General features: G+C 37.6%; 1 protein-coding gene across 2 annotated transcripts in view; it reads left to right on the top strand.

Moving 5' to 3' along the window:
* Positions 1–2,669: 2,669 nt before the first annotated feature.
* The window catches only part of LOC134666754 (serine/threonine-protein phosphatase rdgC), a 156,459-nt gene continuing 149,193 nt past the window's right edge, over positions 2,670–9,935 (top strand). For both annotated transcript variants that reach the window (XM_063524028.1, XM_063524027.1), the window contains exon 1: positions 2,670–2,843. The gene's annotated coding sequence lies outside the window, so the exon portion shown is untranslated. The remainder of the gene's footprint in view (positions 2,844–9,935) is intronic.

The following is a 9,935-nucleotide window of genomic DNA, read 5'->3' as shown; positions in this document are numbered from 1 at the left end:
TATTATTTGAGCTTACAAAAGAATCTTGCACGTAGTGCATGTAATCCGTACAAAATATAATAAAACAGCTTGAGCATTATGTTCGCGGTGTTCGCGCATGTAGCCCGGGCCACAGAATAAATAATAGTACTAGGTACAGAAGACTCACTCTCTAACGAAACGCGTCTGTCACGATCAGCACAGATATGGCCGCTAGGTGGCGACAGCGCCACACGCGGGTTATTTATGGCAAACCCCAAAATTGGGGTCGAACGGATGTACTTTTAGCTACCTGTAGCAAATGAAGCGACGAAATCGCGGAGTGAGCCACGCCTGCCCGGGCTTCAAATTAGTCTAAACTAGTTTTCAAGAATTTCCATTTTGCTAAAACAAATACAATACCACCTCAAGTATACCTAATACAGTATCATAGTAGCACACGTGTACTATTCACGTATAAAGTACAGTCAGCAGCAGAAATTGCTAAGCAGGCGAGGTGCTTAAAATGACCTTGACACGCTCTTATTCTCTTAACAATAAAGTCGCGTCAAGATCATTCTTCTGCTGTTGACTGTACCTACCTACTAACTTTCAACCACGTATTACTTTACCTAACTAAATTAATTAAGATGTATTAAATTCATTTGAATGGATTTTCTCCTCAATAAGAAGCAAATGCACTGCTTCTCTAGACAAAATTGAATAGTTTAGTTTTTTAATCAACTGAAAATATCACAGCAGGAAAGTACCTAAAAGTCAATGATGCTTACATTGCGAAAATCGGTTACTCTCAAAATGTGCTCTACAACATTTACATTTAGATTTGAAACGGCGTTAAGAAAAATTGTAGCTAGAGGCTAAGTTGGCTGCGGTTATTACGACTTGATGAAAGTCTTCCAAAGCTGCCTTTATTATGGACTTAGGTATTCATTTCATTGTCGGGACTCTGAGGTCGTTCCCTCAGAATTAAATTTATTCTAAATCCGCTGGCGAGAATTTATTGCACTTGGTCCTAACACAAAACAATTTGTAATTAAATGCTTTAAAGAACAATGCGGGTATTTTTAAGATTTTTATCTATAGCTCTGCAGTCTTTTCGTGTGGTGCTAGAACATTGACGTACCGCACTTCGTCTACAGAGGCTCCAAGCAGAGGGTTTACCGCGAACCACGTTCGACGTGTTGCCTTTCTGTCGCACTTGTAAATTCGTACGTAAGTGTGACAGGGAGACAACACGTCGAACGTGGTTCGCGGTAGACCTTCTGGGCTAATACATCCTGCGTTATGTCCGTAGCCCAGCACCTTACGGCTTCCATTTAGTTCTAGTCCTCCTTCAAGTGACAAAAAATTCTTTAGGACGTAAAACGTAATGGGCATGGGTGACAGCATCGCCCTGTTTCAGTCCCGTAATCACTGAAAATTCCTCTGGCTGTTCTCCATCAACTTAGACCAACATTTTACTTCCCTTCGTGGCGACTTCAATCATGCTGATCAGTTTTTGATGAATTAGCAGTTTTTGGGGAATTCTAACATATCTTAAGATTGCGAAATGAGTGTTTTGATCGATATTGTCAGGGCCGTCTTAAATTATGCTGGGGCCCTTAGGCAAATAAGACTTTGGGGCCCTTTTGGAAAGTAAAGAAATCGAATTAAACTAACATTTTTCTACTATGATCTTCTAGTTATTATGAGTAATCAAATATACTGTTACTGCCTGTCCTTCGGCCCCCCTGAGGATGGGAGCCCTGCGCACGCGGGCTCCGCATGCCCTTATGGCAAAGACGGTACTGGATATCGTAGCATAACTATATATACACTACTCCCAATTTTTCTACATAAAATAATAGCCGCTGAATAATCCTTCCCTCCATTCCATACAAGATAGCCATAAGTAGGTAAAGTACATCCAAACCACGTCTAAATCAGTGGGCATGGCTAAGTTTGTACATTGCAACGAAACATCGAAGCCAAAATTGCTCCATGTGTAGACCCCTTAAACCTGATGCTGAATTGCTTTTTCCAACGGCTCGACAAATTAAAGGCAGTTTAACTGTGGCGCCAGACTTTCCGAATTGGTGTCGTTAAACGCCTCGGGGTCGCAGCCCCCAGACTGATTGGCTCCAAAACATTCGTTTGCCATTTTGGCAGATTGTGTCCCTTTTTAGAGATAAATCGCGTTTCTCATTTGTTCACAGACATCAATCTAAGTAAATCACAAATGACGAAGATTATAAGTATGTTTATTTTTATCTTACACATTTTTAGCACTTTTTTTCTTTATTTTATAGGCGATTTAGCGATGTGCAAAAAGTTGTTTTAGAATTATATATCCTAAATTCGTTCTAACATAGAATACTTGAAGATGAACATCAGTTCTTATTACGGTCTCATCCGCTAGGAAAGCCTCTCGTTATCGTTGAGACTTGACAGTGCATTTTAACCTCTAGAAGTCTAGATAGACTAAAAAGTGTCAATTTAGTGCAAAGTTTGAGTTGGTTATTCACTAATTTAACTTAGTGTAACTATTGTGTCTAAACTCGCGCTGTCGGGTATACGCTAGTTAGTTACACCCTGCAAGACTGTTATGAAAACAGACAATGTATGGTTCGCAACCCAATTTCGTAGTTCTGAAAGCTTGAAGCTGAAACGTAGCGCTGCGGCACGTAGCGATGCGATCAGTCGCTCGCGCTCTTTCAGCGGGGCAGGTTGGTTGTACTGAAAGCTCGCGCGTCTCCGCTTTTCCTGCAACTTTCCGACACTAACTTTAAACAAAAGTGAAGTGAACATTTCGATTGCGTTACATTTTTTTGTTTGTGTTTAATGTTTACACTCAGTTCCTACTAAATCAACTTCTTAATCGAACGGTAAGTTTAATTTTGCTATAATTCCCAGATTCACGCGTTTCCCGATTTACGATATACTTAAACGCTTGCATTACGACACTGATTTATGGGATTGTCTCCGTTAATTTGGAGACTATTTTAATTCGTAATTTTTAGCTACGGCAGCGGTCGGTTTAGAGTTAAATAATTATGTATTATGATATGCGGTAAAATTACTAAATGGGTCATACGTTTCATAGTATGGTGTACCCGTTCGCGCCTTTCCTGTTGACATCGAGAAGTTAAGAGAACCTACTGCCGTATTCGAACTTCAAGATATTCACAAGAGACGACACGTACTAGATCCATTTTAGATACGTTATAGTTTAGATATCAACTAGTTCTCTTTTGCAGCGCAATTCGGGCAAATAATGTCACTTTTACGTTAGATACAGTAAGATATCTATTAGATGTGAATTGGATCTCTAAGTCATATCCTGTGGAAAACGTTCAAGAGTATCTCCAGAATCGCGCAAATGTCAAATTTGATAGGTTAGATCGGTTAGATCTTAAACTTATCGTTATCGTATCTTGGTGATGACTAAAAGATATCTATAGATGTCTATTTCAAAATCCGAATCGGGCCCCTAAAGCTAATTTGTATGCTGCATCCTAAAGCTAATTTGTATGCTACAGGCGGGATACATTCTTTCAGTACTTGAGACGCAAATAGGAAAACCTGGATATATCTGTACCTACCACTTGTACCAGAGCGTTAACTTTGACACAGAATAAATAATAGTACTAGGTACAGAAGACTCACTCTCTAACAAAACGCGTCTGTTACGATCAGCACAGATATGGCCGCTAAAATTGCGGTGAAACGGATGTACTTTTAGCTACCTGCAGCAAAGCGACGAAATCGCGGAGTGAGCCACACCTGACTTTGATTGTATTGTCCACAGGAGTGACCTTTTTCTAAAATGTGTTTGACCTAAATACCTACTTAATCTTGCTCAATGTCATGCATGAAAATATTTTAAGTAGGTAGGGTGATTCGCCACTAACTGACCACCTGTTAGGATTCATTTTTAGGGTTCCGTAGCCAAATGGCAAAAAATGGAACCCTTATTTTTAGTTTAGGGTGGCTAGTTATTGGCCGGCGGCGAGTTACTGGCGAATTACCCTACCTACTACTTCTTCTACTTTGTACTCTTCTTTCCACTGCTTTACAAAATACAGTGAAAATATGAATATGTATGTAGTTTTTACAACAGGCATTATATTCGGTTAAACTTTAGATATCGGCACTTTGAAAGAATTTTTTCTTTGAAAGAAAAGTCTGCAGAGATTTGGATAGCATACGCAGTAGGTACAATATGTACTTAGTGTATGCAGTATTTATACGTCATAATTTTATAGAAGTTTGAAGTTTAAAATACCTAACACTTGCATTGCCTGTGCTATTAAAATCGTTGCAGCCTTATCTTGGTTCTGTTCTGAGCGGCTACCGCGAAAACCGACATTCGCAAATTGCGGGGATCTTTCTCTTTTACTCCAATGAAGGCGTAATTAGAGTGACAGAGAAAAATCCCCGCAATTTGCGAACTTCGATTTTCGCGGTTATAGCCCAAAACTCAACTAAAAAATGTAAAATAACAGGATCTATCCTTTTTAATTAATAATAATTTTGTGGGTAATATATAATAAGTACCTACCTACCATTTTTATTATAAATCTTCATTTTACGGTACGTACGTCGGCTACGGCTAAATTTGTTAGCTAGATTAAAGAAAGTTGTTTTTTAGATCTTGACCTCTATATTTTATTTCTTTGTAAACAACCATTGTTGATTTTACGAATTCATCGTGATTGCGAACAAAAATTTGAATCCAACAAAGGTTTCTTACAATAAGAAACGGCAGAAAATCAGATTGCGTAGTCTATTGGCTGGGTTGGCTCTGAGAAGAAATTCTACAGAGGCGTGTTAAGATATTTGTGAGTGCCTTGGCTGCTCCGATATACCTAATGGTGACTGTACATATTCCACCCTCCAACTTTGACTAATAGAGAAGGGTTCTTTCAGAGGTAGGGTTGCCGACTTTTTTTTGGTGGAATAATTATAGTATTTTCTAAAATAAGGCATCAAAAATATACCTAGTACATTTCAAAAAATATAGTAATTTTAGATAAAAAATTAAACTTGAGTGTAATATACGTTTAATCGGAAATATAGTATTTCATTTTTCCAAAAGTATATAGTACAGAGAGCCAAAATATAGTATGTACTATATAATAATAGTACGGTTGGCAACCCTACTACAGAGGTGAGTTTCAGCTCTGAATTTGACCTCAATCGGAATCCCATTAGCAAAATGTCTAAACCATGGCATTTTCTTCGCTAAAATTGACGTACAAAATAATTTAAATTTAACTTCTTTCGCTTCGGTCAAGAACACTCTAAGAATTCATTAAGATCGTACAATTTGAGTGGTTGATCACGATTCAAGGTTTATTAATACTCAGCAAAGTAATAATATTTTTTTTTATAGGACATTTTTACACAAATTGACTAAGCCCCACGGTAAGCTCAAGAAGGCTTGTGTTGTGGGTACTTAGACAACGATATAATTATTATGTAATATATAAATACTTAAATACATAGAAAACAACCATGACTCAGGAACAAATATTTATATCATCATACAAATAAATGCCCTTACCAGGATTCGAACCCGGGACCATCGGCTTCAAAGGCAGGGTCAACCACCCACTAGGCCAGACCGGTCGTCAGTAATAATATGTAACTCGAAACGAGGACTATTATTTACATTGTATCTTGTATTTATTCAACAAGCAACTGCTTGATATGCCGATGACTTTTCATTGAAAAGTTTCTTAGTCTAGGGATGTACCGACTAGTCGTCGACTATAGTTCGTTTTTTTAGCATTAGAAAGAACTTGAAAGAAGGTAAGCGATTTTGGCATGTCATTTAATTGAAAAACGCTTTTTAAAAATCAAAAACTATCACTTATGAAAGCAGGAGAATATAAATGATCGTATTAGATTCATAATTGTTACGTATTTGCCGTAACTTATTTTTAAAATGTGTTTTTAAATTAAAAGACACATCAAGATTGTTTACCTAATTTCTAATGCTAAAAAAACGAACTATAGTCGGGAAAGCTGACTATCCGGCCTCATTTGTAGTCGGCGATTAGTCGGCAAAAATGGCCGATTAGTCGGCACTTTATAAATGACAGAAAAACAGGGCAAATGGAAATAAAAAGCAAATATTTACTACATATAAGCTTTTCACCTATTTTACCCAAATTCCTATTTAGGGTGCTTACGAAAACTTTTGTTCGAATTATCGACCGTGTCGTCGCTTTCTTATGTCAGATTGTCAGGTTTTCATATGAAATATAGCCTTAGGATTTTTTTATTTATTTTATTTTTTAGCGTTACTGTAATATGAAGAATAACGCGACGAAAGGGGTAAAACGATTGTTTTTTAAGTGAACTTAGACGAAAATAATGATCTGGCCGACTAGCCGACTAATCGGCCATCCGAGCGCCGATTAGTCGGCTAGTCGGCTAGTCGGCCAAATCAATAGTCGGTACATCACTATTTCTTACCTTTCCAAAGTAGGTAGCTCACAGTCACAATAGCCTCTCAGATAGAATATGTCCTGAGAGAAAAACCCCGCAACTTAATTATATACTACTGCTAAACACCAAATCAAAGAATGACCCTGGTGCTATTTTTATCAATAATATCTAATCAAAAATAGTAAATCAAAAGGGCACACTGTTCAAACTTATATTGGTTCTTCTGAAACAGACGGAGATAATAGTGTTGGATAGTGTCAGGATATCACGGCAGTCGGCTGTCCGGCTGTGGCTGCGCTGTATCATCCGTGGTAATTGTAAATGACACCTGCTAATTTCTTTCGGTGCGATCGTTTTTATGCTTTGCTTTTTAAGGGAATTGTGCGTGGGTTATAATATTGTCCACACAAGAATTTTTGAAGCTTTATGGATGTCGTATTTATTATTTAATATTGCCTAAATAATTAAAAAAACCGTCCTGTGACTTGTGGGCTTTAACAACCAATTGGGTCCCACATTAAACCCGTGGTCGCTGCAAAGCTTGGCAAGATGACCTTGACGCCTTCGATAGGAACTGGTGGGAGGCGGGTCAAGACCGGGATACGTGGAAAGGGAGGAGGGAGGCCTTTGCCCAGCAGTGGGACACTCTAGGCTAATAAATAAATTATATAAACCGTCGTGAGAGTCGTGAGACATACTAACTAAAATTAGTAAATACTTACGGCTTAATTTACTAGGTAGCTAGCCTGGAAGAGATTACTTTTTAGCGATAAGACCGTCTGTTGTCTGCCTCTATTATTAATCAATTGTTTTTCCTTAAGTCGTATGTTTTACTTTTTCCACCTACGAATACGTAGCGACATTTTCCTCCCACACCGGAATCTCAGGTCACCCACGCGTAGCCCCGGTGCTCTCCAGAGGGTCTACCGCGATCCACGTTCGGCGTGTTGCCTCCCTGTCACACATACGTACGAATTTACAAGTGCGACAGAGAGGCAACACGTCGAACGTGGTTCGCGGTAGGCCCTCTGCTCTCCACTGAACTGCAATGCGCCAATGGACTCATGAATGAAAGAACGACGGAATCGAAAATTGCCCTATTTATTATCTGTAATTGGTTTTTTGTTTGATGTTTTCACAGTCGCTTTTTCATCTAGTGATTTAGGCATGATGGAATAATTACTATATAAATAATAATGTTCGGATGTGTTTTGATTATTTGTTGTTTGTGTTAGTCTGTAATATTGACGTACCTATATATTATTTATTATATGTACAAGATGAAATTTTAACACCTTCGCTGCGGCAATTAATAGTATAACTCGTAATTAACCATACTTTGCATAGGGTCTTTCGACCCCCTACCGCAATGAACGTGTTTTACCATGCAGCCATACTCTGCGTAGTGACTTTATAGATCATACTGAACAACTTTTATTATGAGGCCAATGCCGATATCGCGAAAAAAATTTGACTGTTTCGACTTTTCAACAGTTTCGACCGTTCCGGCTTATGTGATGCCGCTGATTTCTATGGGACAGAAATACCTAAATGTCATATACATACAGGGTGATTCATGAGACGTGAGCAGGACTAACCCTGCACATTCAGTAACTGATAATTGATCGCTCACCGTCGTATTTAGGTGAAACAACCACACTTTTTACTATTTTTTAACTTTTTGGCGAGGGCAAATTTAATTCTCTACAATCATGGTCACCCTACAAGACCTAATTAATAAACATAAAACCTCTTTAACCGTAATGACAGCATTATGATTACGAACAAAATAAACTGTCAAACTTGAGTGAGATACGAGTTATCAAAAGTAACCAGACCGTGATGACATTCAATTTGACACACAATATCGGTAGTTTAGTATTCTAATTGTAGGGTGACCATGCATGTCGTAAATAAATCAATAACTTTTTTTTTCAACACGACTAGAAAATTAACGTTAATCTCACTAATACTGATACGAAACAGTTGCTTATAATTTACGAAATGAGCAGTGTTAGTCCTGCTCACGTCTCCTGAATCACCCTGTATTAAAGCAAAAGCGACAAAGCCATCCAGTGGTGTGGCGGTGCTATGGGACAGCCAATTTTTTTTTTCGATTTCGGCCTTGGTGCCATAGGAAAAGTTGTTCAGTATGACCTATCAAGTTACAACGCACAAATATCACCCGAGTCGATCTCTATTGTTTCCCAAAAAGTCTTAAGTCATAATGTATGTCCGCATTTTCGTTAGTCATAATTTGTTTTTCTCAGAAACGTGTAACTTTTCAGGATTACCATAAAACAAACCTAACCTGATCTATCTATAGGATATAACCTTATGAAAATACTGAAAAATTAACGGTTTCGGAATTATGACAAATGATAATATGGCAAACAATACATTATGACTAAAAACTTTATGTCAAACAGCCGGCGTATTATGGATAGCTATCTTTATCCACGTGATAAAATAACTGTTACTTTTTAACACCGTGGGATAGAAAATGACGGACACCGTTTTATCACGCTGTCACGTGGACAAGAACGACCATCATGTCCGTACAGAGGGCTGTATCACCCTATGTATTCACGTATAACGAGATGTTTTTGTTTAAACTGTGTGTAGGTGTAGATTATAATTGTTCATTTTATAAAGTAGGTAATAAAAAAGGGTATAAAGCGGGTAATTTAAAATTGTGATAATTAACGATCTAATTTTGTCCAGCTATAAATAAGGCGTTATTAGCGAGTGGCTATAATTCGTTTAAGTATAAAATATTTTAAGAATAAGAAGAATAAAAATCTTTTTCTCAAAAATGGACGGCAAAGTCGACCTTGCTGTCTAAAAAATTGGTCGCGAAGCGTTTAGTTTATGGTCAGTCAAAAATTAAAAAGTTAAATACATTGCAGTCTCGATTTTGGGACTGCAATGTTGCATACAAATTCCATTATTTGTCGAGTTCCAAACTTTTTAAAAGTTGAAATGGCCATATCAATTGAAGGCACAGGCGCTTTAAACAGCCAAACAGATGATTAGTACCGCGACTATTTAGTTGTCTCAAATAGGTTGGCGTATTTTCGGCAGAAAAATACACTTCTATATTTTTATTAAAAAAATAAAAAGGCGGCAAGGGCTTTCTTCTGTGAAAATATATACGTAACAACGTTGCTTTTGTAAAATATTTCTATGATATTTATATTTCTTGCACCATTTTTGAGAAAAGCACTATATATGACTCGGCTGGAAGGCTACTTGCTGGCTTCGGATTCAATTAAACGGACTCCCAAGGTCGTCCGTTTAAAACGAATCCTCAGCCTGCAAGTAGCTACTTCCGAACCTCGACAATAATGTACTATTATTTGCTATAAACATTACCAGGTACATCGGTGTTCATGCGATAGGTTTCATGTTTAACCATAAATGGTATGCAAAATATGAACAAAACTTGAAAACTATCATGTAAAACATATAATGTCTCTATAAATTATAATATATCAATTATTAATGTTATTCGGGGTATT

This window comes from Cydia fagiglandana, chromosome 8, assembly GCF_963556715.1.
Source record: "Cydia fagiglandana chromosome 8, ilCydFagi1.1, whole genome shotgun sequence".
NCBI lineage: Eukaryota > Metazoa > Arthropoda > Insecta > Lepidoptera > Tortricidae > Cydia > Cydia fagiglandana.
Note: the sequence above shows the minus strand (reverse complement) of the source record. Positions and strands in the feature narration are given on the sequence as shown.